The following is a 13,271-nucleotide window of genomic DNA, read 5'->3' as shown; positions in this document are numbered from 1 at the left end:
TACATTGTTTATCCTTTAATAATAATAAATTTTCTCAGGATTTGAGTGGTGGTCTTTTAACAATCTGGTTAAAACATCCTGCATAGATGATAAAATGATTCGCATATTGGATGTTCTTTTGCTGCCAATTTCCCAATTTAATAATATTTATTATAGGTACTGTGCCAGATTAGATTATACGAAGAAATATTTTTTATTAGATCAATAATATAGCGTTTAAAATTGTGGAACTGAATCGAAATCACAGGCATCTCTTTATAAGTTGTAATAGGTAAAATATGTATATGTAAAATATGTATAGTAAGATGGATCATCACACATCTCTCCCTATCAACTTCGTTGTTCCATAAGTTTTTGCTATAGAACTTCCGGTCGATTTAATAAACGAAAATGAAAATTCGAATCATTATATCTCTGAAATTATAAGTCCTAGCAAAAACATATAGAAATCTTGCATTCATTGACGCAATAGACGAAGGGACTCACGCCTTTGCCTCCCTTATACGCAAAAGATCCCCCTTCTGCCTATTCCATTCACGTGTGAGGCAAAGGGCCCCTCCATTTGCCATCCTCGTTCACGTTAAAGGTAAAGGATTTCTTATTTTAATATATCAGAAAGTTATTTTAACGAATCTTTAGGTACAGGTAAGATATGTAATATACAAAAAATTTTTATCGTCGCTTCAGGGAACCAGGGCCGTGACTCCGTATTCGGTTCCGCGAGATCTCATTCCTATTCGGAAATACGAGGATCGAACTGAGGAAAAAGTTACGAGGGAATCGTGCAACCAATGGAAAATTATGGCGGGGAGGGTTCCGGGACGCTAAGGAGCGATTTCCAAAAACCATCCCTACAAAGTTAATTTCCAAAAATCGTTTCCAAAATTCGGGCATCCATAATCGAAATAGACTGGTTGATTCGAGTCGAAAAAGTCATATGAGTCAACCCTCCATTTTCAACCATTAAGGTAATTTACTCAAGGAATGGGGTGGAAAAAAAGGCGGAACTCAAGGATCCAAACCTATATGAAAAATCTTTATTTACAACGGGAATTCCAAGGCTACAAAGGCAGATTTTCTTAAAACAACGCCTTCATGGGATAAATTTTGAAAAATATTTCGAAGAATATGGGATCCACACAATAAAATTGCAGATGTCCAGGCAAGATGAAAAGTAGCTATGGATGAATTCTCTATTTCGTCCCGTTTGGGCTCTGTATATCTGAGGGAGTAGAAGTTGGACATTTTCAAAATTCAGAGGATTTTCTAAGAAAAATCAATCAAAATTGGTATATACCAATCGATAGAGAAACGTGAGAAATATATTTTGGACAAATAAATTTTCAATTTTGGGTAACTTGAAAAATTTTTTAGTTCCAAGTGCGCTTGCGCGCGCTGATGTGTGCGTTATATCATATTTATTTAGTTATATCATATTTATCGGCTACTTGAGGCGTAGAGTATTATTCTGAATAAAATAATTTTATTCAGAATAATAATCTACGGCACAAAATATCGTAATATAACTAAACCTAACCACATTTACATACAAATTGACAATATGCGTCCACCAAATATCACAAAACTAAACTAAACAAATCAGAACTACCCCTAAGAACGGAATAAAACGCGTCCCTAAATATCGCAAAACTAAATTTAAACATAAACTACTTTTAGAAACAGAATAAATCGCGTCCTTAAATATAGCAAAATATTGCAATATAACTAAACTTAACCAAAGCTACCCAAAGGTAGAGAATATTACACTGTACCTCATAATATGGTAAAATATAGCTTTCACGAGAGATGTCGCATTCGCAAATATCTGCTCCTGTGCGCATGTGCGTAAGTCGGTCCATGAGTGTGCGTATTCGAATACGCGCATATACGCGCACGCGCGTTAGTTTTTGAGCAAGCGCGAAATTCGGCTCACGCGCGTTAGTCACTGCGCATGCGCGAAATGTTGCGCACGAGAGGGAGTCTATTCGCGCATGCGCGAGTATCTGGGCACGCGCGGGTTTTTTCGAGCATGTGTAACCTTCTGCGAACGCGCGGAAGTCATGGCGCATGCGCAAGCTTCTGCTCACGCGTGGGAATCTTCGCGCATGCGCGACCTTCTGCGCACGCGCGGGAATCTTTTCCCGCATGCTTAACCTTCTGCACACGCGCGAAAATCTTCGCGCATGCGCGATCCTCTGCGCACGCGCGGTAGTCTTTTGGCGCATGCGCGATCATCTGCGCATACGCGGGAGTATTTCGCGCATGCGCGACATTCTGCGCACGCGCAGGGGTCTTTTGATGCATGCGCGACCTTCTGCGCACGCGCGGGAGACTTTTGGCGCATGCGCGACCTTCTGCGCACGCGCGGGAGTCCTTTAGCGCACGCGCGAACTTCTGCGCATGCGCGAGCTACTGCGCATGCGGGAGAGTATTTCGCGCATGCGCGACCTTCTACGCACGCGCGGTAGTCCTTTGGCGCATGCGCGAGCTTCTGCGCACGCGCGGGAGTATTTCGCGCATGCGCGACCTTCTACGCACGCGCTGTAGTCATTTGGCGCATGCGCGAGCTGCTGCGTATGCGTGGAAGTATTTCGCGCATGCGCGACCTTTTGCGCACGCGCAGGAGTCTTTTGGCGCATGTGCGAACATCTGCGCACGCGAGGGAGTCTTTTCGCGCATGCGCAACCTCCTGCACACGCGCGAAAATCTTCGCGCATGCGCGAACTTCTGCGCACGCGCGGTATTCTTTTGGCGCATGCGCGAGCTTCTGCGCACGCGCGGCTCTATTCGCGCATGCGCAACTTTCTGCGCACGCGTGACAGTCCTTTCACGCATGCGCAACTTTCTGCGCACGCGTGACAGTCCTTTAACGCATGCGCGACCTTCTGCGCACGCGCGAGTTTCTGCGCATGCGCGGGAGTGTTTCGCGCATGCGTGACGTTCTGCGCACGCGCGGTAGACTTTTGGCGCATGCGCGAGTTTCTGCGCGTGCGCGGGAGTATTTCGCGCATGCGCGATCTTCTGCGCACGAGCGGGAGTCTTTTGGCGCATGCGCGAACTTCTGCGCACGCGCGGTAGTCTTTTGGCGCATGCGCGACCATCTGCGCATAAGTGGGAGAATTTCGCGCATGCGCGACATTCTGCGCACGCGCGGGAGTCATTTGGCGCATGCGCGACCTTCTGCGCACGCGCGGGAGTCTTTTAGCGCATGCGCGAACTTTTGCGCACGCGCGGTAGTCTTATAGCGCATGCGCGAGCTTCTACGCATGCGCGGGAGTATTTCGCGCATGCGCGATCTTCTGCTCACGCGCGGGAGTCTTTTAGAGCATGCGCGACCTTCTGTGCACGCGCGGGAGTCTTTTAGCGCATGCGCGAAATTCTGCGCACGCGCGGTAGTCTATTGGCGCATGCGCGACCTTCTGCGCACGTGCGGTAGTCCTTTGGCGCATGCGCGACCATCTGCGCATACACGGGAGTATTACGCGCATGAGCGAGCTGCTGCGCATGCGCAAGAGTCTTTTAGCGCATGCGCAACAATCTGCACATGCGCGGGAGTATTTCGAGCATGCGCGACCTTCTGCGAAAACGCAGGAGTCTTTTGATGCATGCGCGACCTTCTGCGCACGCGCGGGAGCCTTTTGGCGCATGCGCGACCTTCTGCTCTCGCGCGGGTCTTTTAGCGCATGCGCGAACTTCTGCGCACGCGCGGGAGTCTTTTAGCGCATGCGCGAAATTTTGCGCACGCGCGGTTGTCTATTGGCGCATGCGCGACCTTCTGCGCACGTGCGGTAGTCCTTTAGCGCATGCGCGACCATCTGCGCATACACGGGAGTATTACGCGCATGAGCGAGCTGCTGCGCATGCGCAGGAGTCCTTTGACGCATGCGCGACAATCTGCACATGCGCGGGAGTATTTCGCGCATGCGCGACCTTCTGCGCACACGCAGGAGTCTTTTGGTGCATGCGCGACCTTCGACGCACGAGCAGGAATCTTTTGGCGCATGCGCGACCTTCGGCGCACGCGCGAAAGTCTTTTCGAACATGCGAGAACTTCTGCGCACGCGCGGGAGTCTTTTCGAACATGCGCGATCCACTGCGCACGTACGGGAGACTTGCCGCGCATGCGCGACCTTCTGCGCAAGCGCGCGAGTCATTTCGTGCCAACGCGAACTTCTGCGCACGCGCGGGAGTCTTTTCGAACATGCGCGATCCACTGCGCACGTACGGGAGACTTGCCGCGCATGCGCGACCTTCTGCGCAAGCGCGCGAGTCATTTCGTGCCAACGCGAACTTCTGCGCACGCGCGAAAGTCTTTTCGATCATGCGCGAGCTACTGCGCACGCGCGGGAGACTTGCCGCGCATGCGCGACCTTCTGCGCAAGAGCGCGAGTCATTTCGTGCTAACACGAACTTCTGCGCAGGCGCGAAAGTCTTTTCGAACATGCGCGAGCTACTGCGCACGCGCGGGAGACTTGCCGCGCATGCGCGACCTTCGACGCACGCGCATGAATCTTTTGGCGCATGCGCGACCTTCGGCGCACTAGCGGGAGTCTTTTCGAATATACGCGAGCTACTGCGAACGTGCGGGAGTCATTTCGTGCCAACGCAAACTTCTGCGTACGCGCGAAAGTCTTTTCGAACATGCGCGGGCTACTGCACGCGCGCGGGAGACTAACCGCGCATGCGCGAACATCGACGCACGCGCAGCAGTCTTTTGGCGCATGCGCGAACTTCTGCGTATGCGCAAAAGTCTTTTCGAACATGCGCGACCCTCGGCGCACGCGCGGGAGTCTTTTCGAACATGCGCGATCCACTGCGCACGCGCGGGAGACTTGCCGCGCATACGCGACCTTCTGCGCAAGCGCGAAAGCCTTTTCGAACATGCGCGAGCTACTGCGCACTCGCGGGAGACTTGCCGCGCATGCGCGACCTTCGACGCACGCGCATGAATCTTTTGGCGCATGCGCGACCTTCTGCGCAGGCGCGAAAGTCTTTTCGAACATGCGCGAGCTACTGCGCACGCGCGGGAGACTTGCCGCGCATGCGCGACCTTCGACGCACGCGCGAAAGTCTTTCGAACATGCGCGAGCTACTGCGCAGGCGCGGGAGACTTGCCGCGCATGCGCGACCTTCGGCGCACGCGCGGGAGTCTTTTCGAACATACGCGAGCTACTGCGCACGCGCGGGAGACTTGCCGCGCATGCGCGACCTTCGACGCACGCGCATGAATCTTTTGGCGCATGCGCGAACTTCGGCGCACGCGCGGGAGTCTTTTCGAACATACGCGAGCTACTGCGCACGCGCGGGAGTCATTTCATGCCAACGCGAACTTCTGCGCAGGCGCGAAAGTCTTTTCGAACATGCGCGAGCTACTGCGCACGCGCGGGAGTCATTTCGTGCCAACGCGAACATCTGCGGAAGCGCGAAAGTATTTTCGAACATGCGCGAGCTACTGCGCACGCGCGGGAGACTTGCCGCGCATGCGCGACCTTCGGCGCACGCGCGGGAGTCTTTTCGAACATACGCGAGCTACTCCGCACGCGCGGGAGACTTTCCGCGCATGCGCGACCTTCGTCGCACGCGCATGAATCTGTTGGCGCATGCGCGACATTCGGCGCACGCGCGGGAGTCTTTTCGAACATACGCGAGCCACTGCGCACGCGCGGGAGTCATTTCGTGCCAACGCGAACTTCTGCGCACGCGCGAAAGTCTTTTCGAACATGCGCGAGCTACTGCGCACGCGCGGGAGACTAGCCGCGCATGCGCGACCTTCGACGCACGCGCATGAATCTTTTGGCGCCTGCGCGACCTTCGGCGCACGCGCGGGAGTCTTTTCAAACATACGCGAGCTACTGCGCACGCGCGGGAAACTTGCCGCTCATGCGCGACATTCGACGCACACGCATGAATCTTTTGGCGCATGCGCGACCTTCGGCGCACGCGCGGGAGTCTTTTCGAACATACGCGAGCTACTGCGCACGCGCGGGAGACTTGCCGCGCATGCGCGACCTTCTGCGCAAGCGCGCGTGTCATTTCGTGCCAACGCGAACTTCTGCGCACGCGCGAAACTCTTTTCGAACATGCGCGAGCTACTGCGCACGCGCGGGAGACTTGCCGCGCATGCGCGACCTTCGACGCACGCGCATGAATCTTCTGGCGCATGCGCGACCTACGGCGCACGCGCGGGAGTCTTTTCGAACATACGCGAGCTATTGCGCACGCGCGGGACACTTGCCGCGCATGCGCGACCTTCGACGCACGCGCATGAATCTTTTGACGCATGCGCGAACTTCGGCGCACGCGCGGGAGTCTTTTCGAACATACGCGAGCTACTGCGCACGCGCGGGAGTCATTTCGTGCCAACGCGAAGTTCTGCGCAGGCGCGAAAGTCTTTTCGAACTTGCGCGAGCTACTGCGCACGCGCGGGAGACTTGCCGCGCATGCGCAACCTTCGACGCACACACATGAATCTTTAGGCGCATGCGCGAACTTCGGCGCACGCGCGGGAGTCTTTTCGAACATACGCGAGCTACTGTGCACGCGCGGGAGACTTGCCGCGCATGCGCGACCTTCGACGCACACGCATGAATCTTTTGGCGCATGCGCGAACTTCGGCGCACGCGCGGGAGTCTTTTCGAACATACGCGATCTACTGCGCACGCGCGGGAGACTTGCCGCGCATGCGCGACCTTCTGCGCACACGCATGAATCTTTTGGCGCATGCGCGACCTTCGGCGCACGCGCGGGAGTCTTTTCGAACATACGCGAGCTACTGCGCACGCGCGGGAGATTTGCCGCGCAAGCGCGACCTTCGACGCACACGCATGAATCTTTTGGCGCATGCGCGACCTTCGGCGCACGCGCGGGAGTCTTTTCGAACATACGCGATCTACTGCGCACGCGCGGGAGACTTGCCGCTCATGCGCGACCTTCTGCGCAAGCGCGCGTGTCATTTCGTGCCAACGCGAACTTCTGCGCACGCGCGAAAGTCTTTTCGAACATGCGCGAGCTACTGCGCACGCGCGGGAGTCATTTCGTGCCAACGCGAACTTCTGCGCAGGCGCGAAAGTCTTTTCGAACATGCGCGAGCTAATGCGCACGCGCGGGAGACTTGCCGCCCGTGCGCGACCTTCGACGCACGTGCATGAATCTTCTGGCGCATGCGCGACCTTCGGCGCACGCGCGGGAGCTTTTCGAACATACGCGAGCTACTGCGCACGCGAGGGAGTCTTGCCGCGCATGCGCGACCTTCGACGCACGCGCATGAATCTTTTGGCGCATACGCGACCTTCGGCGCACGCGCGGGAGCTTTTCGAACATACGCGAGCTACTGCGCACGCGCGGGAGTCATTACGTGCCAACGCGAACTTCTGCGCAGACGCCAAAGTCCTGACCGCGAAATTCTCAAAATTTCTCACTCCTGACCTCAGTAGAAGAATGAAAATAAAAATTTCCAGTCCTGACCGGGCACTCGAGTAGACTACAACAAGTACCCGCTAGTTTATCAGTCCTGACCGCGAAATTCTCAAAATTTCCCACTCCTGACCTCGGTAGAAGAATGAAAATAAAAAGTTCCAGTCCTGACCGGGAGATTCGAGTAGAATACAACAAGTACCCGTTAGTTTATCAGTCCTGACCGCGAAATTTTCAAAATTTCCCACTCCTGACCTCGGTAGAAGAATGAAAATAAAAAGTTCCAGTCCTGACCGGGAGATTCGAGTAGAATACAACAAGTACCCGCTAGTTTAACAGTCCTGACCGCGAAATTCACAAAATTTCTCACTCCTGACCGCGGTAGAATAATGAAAATTAAAATTTCCAGTCCTGACCGGGAGATTCGAGTAGAATACAACAAGTACCCGATAGTTTACCAGTCCTGACGGCGAAATACCCAAAATTTCCAACTCCTGACCTCGGTAGAAGAATGAAAATAAAATTTCCAGTCCTGACCGGGAGATTCGGATAGTATACAACAAGTACCCGCTAGTTTACCAGTCCTGACCGCGAAATTCTCAAAATTTCCAACTCCTGACCTCGGTAGAAGAAGGAAAAAAAAAAAAAAAAAAAAAAAAATTTCCAGTCTTGACCGGGAGATTCGAGTAGTATAAAACAAGTACCCGCTAGTTTACCAGTCCTGACCGCGAAATTCTCAAAATTTCCCACTCCTGACCTCGGTAGAAGAATGAAAATAAAAATTTCCAGTCCTGACCGGGAGAATCGAGTAGAATACAAAAAGTACCCGCTAGTTTACCAGTCCTGACCGCGAAATTCACAAAATTTCCCACTCCTGACCGCGGTAGAAGAATGAAAATAAAAATATCCAGTCCTGACCGGGAGATTCTATTAGTATACGACAAGTACCCGCTAGTTTATCAGTCCTGACCGCGAAATTCTCAAAATTTCCCACTCCTGACCTCGGTAGAAGAATGAAAATAAAAAGATCCAGTCCTGACCGGGAGATTCGAGTAGAATACAACAAGTACCTGCTAGTTTAACAGTCCTGACCGCGAAATTCTCAAAATTTCCAACTCCTGACCTCGGTAGAAGAAGGAAAATAAAAATTTCCAGTCCTGACCGGGAGATTCGAGTAGTAGTATAAAACAAGTACCCGCTAGTTTACCAGTCCTGACCGCGAAATTCTCAAAATTTTCCCACTCCTCAGGTTAGGTTAGGTTAGGTTAGGTTAGGTTAGGTTAGGTTAGGTTAGGTTAGGTTAGGTTAGGTTAGGTTAGGTTGGAGTCGGCCAGAGACTATCTCCCACTAAACATCGATTTAGTGGGAGAAAATTTGAAAACCGGTTTTTTCGGCGTTTTACGCCATGGGTAGTCATTTGAAACCCACTTGTGTAAAAAGTGATGTTTAGTGAGTTATATACTATGTGGATTTTACCCGGGAAGGTTGTTAATATTAAATATTAACAATAAATTGTCGTCCGGCTCCACTCCTCCTGGGGAATCCATGTGGCATCTGACGTGGCAGTGAAATTTTTGCCGTGAGTGGAAAATATTCAAAGGAGTTCCTTTCCATTAAGTGCGAGGGTGTTTTTAAATCGTTTATGATGAATATTTTTGTGGAATTGTGCTCGGAGTTATTATAATTAAGTATTAAACATATGATAGCTCTGTCTCTCTCACACTCCTGGAGGACGACATTTGCTGACAGCAGGCTCATATGTAGATTGTCGTGGTTATCATAGGTCATAGTGTAATTTAGCAAGCAATATTAGATAATTAGTGATGCCCTATGTGGATTATATGGCTTAATTAACATTAAATTGTTGATATTCATTCTCGGTGCAGTAGTGAGTGTAGCTGCGCGGTGCACACCTTTTTCTTTTACTGCGCAGTGCGCGAGCGCTCAACTCTGGGATGGTACTCCTGTTCCGACTATTACTCGTGGACACGTGGTGTGCGCGGTAAATCGTTTTGGAGATATGCGCAACGCGCGCGTGTGCAAAAGTGGGTTGGTACACTTGTACGTGTGCTGGTTGCACTTGCTCTGGAATTATTACACCTTAGAGTGATATTGTTAACATCAGTATTAATCTCATTACTGTTATTTATAATAGTGGAGAGCTCCTTGTACAGTTATTATTAATAGAATTATTATGGAAAGTTGCAGTTATTATTCACATACTGATAGTGTGATGAGAATGTGATAATAACACATCATTTGACGTTTATGACATTTATTTATTATAATTTACTTTAGTATTTATTAGACTGTAGCTTATATTATGTTAAATTTCAGATACATAATATTTTTGTACGGTAAATGTGCTTGCACATAGGAACCTGAGAGTACTGGATGACTGATGCAAATCATTTGGAAATTGTCTCAAGTGGTTTGCTGTGAGAGTAGACATTAGCTGACAACGGAAAGGCATCGCATACGTTTATTTTTAAACGTTTATATGATGATGTTCTCATCCCGCAGCTGAACATCGTAAGGATCTTTCAACGGAGATGCGACGCATCCTCTAGTAGAACAAGGAACCCTGCAGAGAAGAGAGTTGTGTGTGGTGAGCTGCGTATGATTAATGCATACGCTAGCATTTCACTGCTGTCATAGCTTCATAGCTCCATAAATCATCTGCAGTGTGGAGTCAGGAATGATAATAACATTATAAGACATTGGTAGCTGATCAGCGAGTGTGTCTACAGCTGTTCATATAGGATTTCTCATCTAGTATTCCTCCGTTTGTTTTCGGTTTATACTTCTGTTGGTTATTAATTTAACTGCATTAATGGACGTTATAAAAATATATAATGATGCTACCTGGATTATATTATCCAAGGTTGATAGATATTTCGGTGTTTACTACTGCTACATAAGAATTATATTGATACAAGTAATCTTTACAGTTAGTTAACTATATGACATAAAGAAATATTAATAATAAGATATTAGTTGGTGCTTCGATAAGTTCGTTTAAACGGTATGTGTTAAATACTGAGTAGCTGAATAGTTGCTCGATTTAATGGGATGGTCTATGCTTCTGAAATGAAGCTGAATATTAAGTGGAAATTACATATTAAGTTTGTAAATAATTAATAATTATTAATAGACTCATACAATATTAACTTACCTAATGCTAAGCACAGATATTCGAACTAATGTGAATAATTCTGTATAATTATATGTGGTTGACATATTTGTCAAGTAATTTACAGAAGTCTTATAATAATGAGTATAAGACGTTAAATTCTTTCATATATTACAGTATAAGTATAGTAATCGTATTATTAAAAATGACAATGATCGAAAATCTCATGATGTGAGTGAAATTAATATCTATTAGAGAATTTGATTGCTCTCTTTCTTCTTAATAAGAGAACGCAATATAAACATAATTGGATGATAACTAATACTATTAAGTTGATATTGTTAGCTTATAAGATTTTATATTACTTATAAAAATAAAACTTAACGGTTTAGGTATGTTAATTTATATTAACATTTAGATACACTAGAAGTAACGCTTTAATACTAAAGTATAGATTTTCGAATTAATGTGTTAACTCTGTATAGTTATATGTTATTGACATATTTGTCAAGTAATTCACAGAAGTATTAATTGGGAGTGTACTATTAAGCTGATATTGTTTGCTTATAAAAATTTTATATTACTTATAAAATTTAACGGTATAGGTATGTTAATTTATATTAACATTTAGAATACTGATGATACGCTAAGAAGTAACGCTCTAATGTTAAAGTACAGATATTTGTATTATGCGATTAACTCTATGTAATCATATGCGTTTGACATATTGTTAAGTAATTTATAGAAGTACTATAAATATGAGTATAAGACGTTAAATTCTTTCACAGATTAGAGTATATGTATAGTAATAGTATCGTTTTATGATTGAAAATCTCATGATGTGAGCGAAATAATATCTATTAGAGAATTGATTGAAGAATCTTTCTCTCTATGTATTATAGTATTAGACTAGAGTAAGTTAGTTGTATATTACTAAATTGTGTGGTTATTGAATGTAACATTATTGTCTAAAATAACGCGGTCTAATTAATTATATTTAATGCTAGATACGCGCTATAGGAATTATATTGCTATGGAATGTCAGTTGACAGTTCCTCCTTGAGTGAATGTATGTATGCATGGTTTGTGGATGCTCCCAAATATGTTAAATTATCAACGCTATTGTTGTTGATGTTATATGCGGTCATCTGGATTACCAATGTAAAATTGGCCTCAAACTTGCGACGGGGTGAGCTGCAATAAGACGTTCTCATTATTGAGGTTATATTGTAGTATGGATTAAATAATCAAACACTGGTACATTATATATAAAAAGTATGTCTTTATTCTATCAAATCTTGATTTGTAAACACTGATTAGATTGTTTTTAACTTCCTATATGCAGATAATTGCATAAACGGAATAGGTGGTCAGTAGTTGATTTTTATAATTATTGACTGTCCTCAGTTATGTGGCTCACTTTCCTCGCTTTTTGAGTGACTGCGGTGTGTATGAAGTATATGCTGAGTGTTTATTTACTGCTAAAATGCGGAAATTATGCGTGGATTATAATCGATATATCGAATGTGTATAAACATTATGATACTTACGTTTGGTATGTTATATCCTTACGGAGAGTTTTTGAATGTCTGTCGGATGATCATTTGTTATTAACTATGTTAAATGAGTGGCTGGTAATTGATTATTCAATATATCAGTCTGCACGTGGTGCTTGAAAATGACAGGTGGACTAAGACTAACGGTAGTCTAGATGCGAAACTACATCTACAAGATTTCCCCAGGAATGAGTCTCTAGAGGGAAGCAAGTTCCGTACACATGAAACTATGTAATCACACGCACGTTGTAATATCGCTGTTCTCTAAGATGAATTAGTTTAAACAATACGTAATATTAATTAGATAAGTGGCACGACTGTACCATAAACATATGTTTGTGATAGTCAGATACTATTATTATTAGTAAAATCAGTATATTATAGTAGTCTAAGATATAAAACTTACCGGAACTAAATATCTTATCTAGAAGGTAAATTAAGGTAGTTAGAGAGGTAAAAAGTGTGCTGTGGTGTTCACCAATCAGAGCGCTCTCTGAAACTGAAGAGCAGTGGTGCAAGTTAAACTCGATGCGCAGTAGATTTACGAGCGTTATAGAGGATGCGCATTGGGTGGGTCCACACTCGGTTATCCCCCTCTACCCTATCATAGGGTTAGAAACTGTCTTGTGCTGCGCAGTAAATTCCCGATGTTATCATTGGATGCGCGTTGCGTGCAAGCGTATTTAGAGGTCCCTCTCTATCACCTCAACATAAGGTTGTAATATCGCTTGTCTTTAGACGAATTAGTGTAAGATAATATGCATTATTAATTAGATAAGTTACATGACTGTAGCATAAGTACATGTTTTTGTTAGTTAGACACTAGTATAATTAGGTAAATTATTGTGCAAGTTAACTCGATGCGCAGTAGACTTACGTGTGTGGTGGGGGATGCGCATTGGGTGGGTCTACATCCGATGGTCCCCCCCCACCTTATTATAGAGATAGAAACTGCCTCTGTTGCGCAGTATTCATCTGGCGTTAACAGTTGATGCGCGCTTCGTGCAGGCGTACTTAGAGGTTTCTCTATTACCGCAACGTAAGGAGGTTTGTCACCTTTATGTAGAAAACCAAGCATTGTAGTTACTGTAACATCGTTGCGTGTATTTGGAGCGCGTCTTCGGTGGATTCGTTCCTTTCCCCGATTAGTTTGCGTTAAGATAACTAGG

General features: G+C 46.7%; 1 long non-coding RNA gene across 1 annotated transcript; it reads right to left on the bottom strand.

Annotated features, from left to right (window-relative positions):
* Positions 1 to 11,150: 11,150 nt before the first annotated feature.
* LOC145974777 (uncharacterized) lies at positions 11,151 to 12,232 on the bottom strand. The gene is made up of 3 exons (XR_014439791.1): positions 12,097 to 12,232; positions 11,808 to 12,027; positions 11,151 to 11,740 (listed from the first exon to the last, which is right to left on the bottom strand). It is a non-coding gene; the product is annotated as an uncharacterized LOC145974777 (long non-coding RNA).
* Between the last annotated feature and the right edge of the window lie 1,039 nt (positions 12,233 to 13,271).

The sequence above is a fragment of the Camponotus vicinus genome, unplaced genomic scaffold (genome assembly GCF_025532165.1).
Source record: "Camponotus vicinus isolate PSW18456_S1 unplaced genomic scaffold, iyCamVici1.0 SCAF_7, whole genome shotgun sequence".
Lineage (NCBI taxonomy): Eukaryota > Metazoa > Arthropoda > Insecta > Hymenoptera > Formicidae > Camponotus > Camponotus vicinus.
The sequence above is the reverse complement of the archived record's forward strand: the minus strand, read 5'-3'. Positions and strand labels throughout refer to the sequence as shown.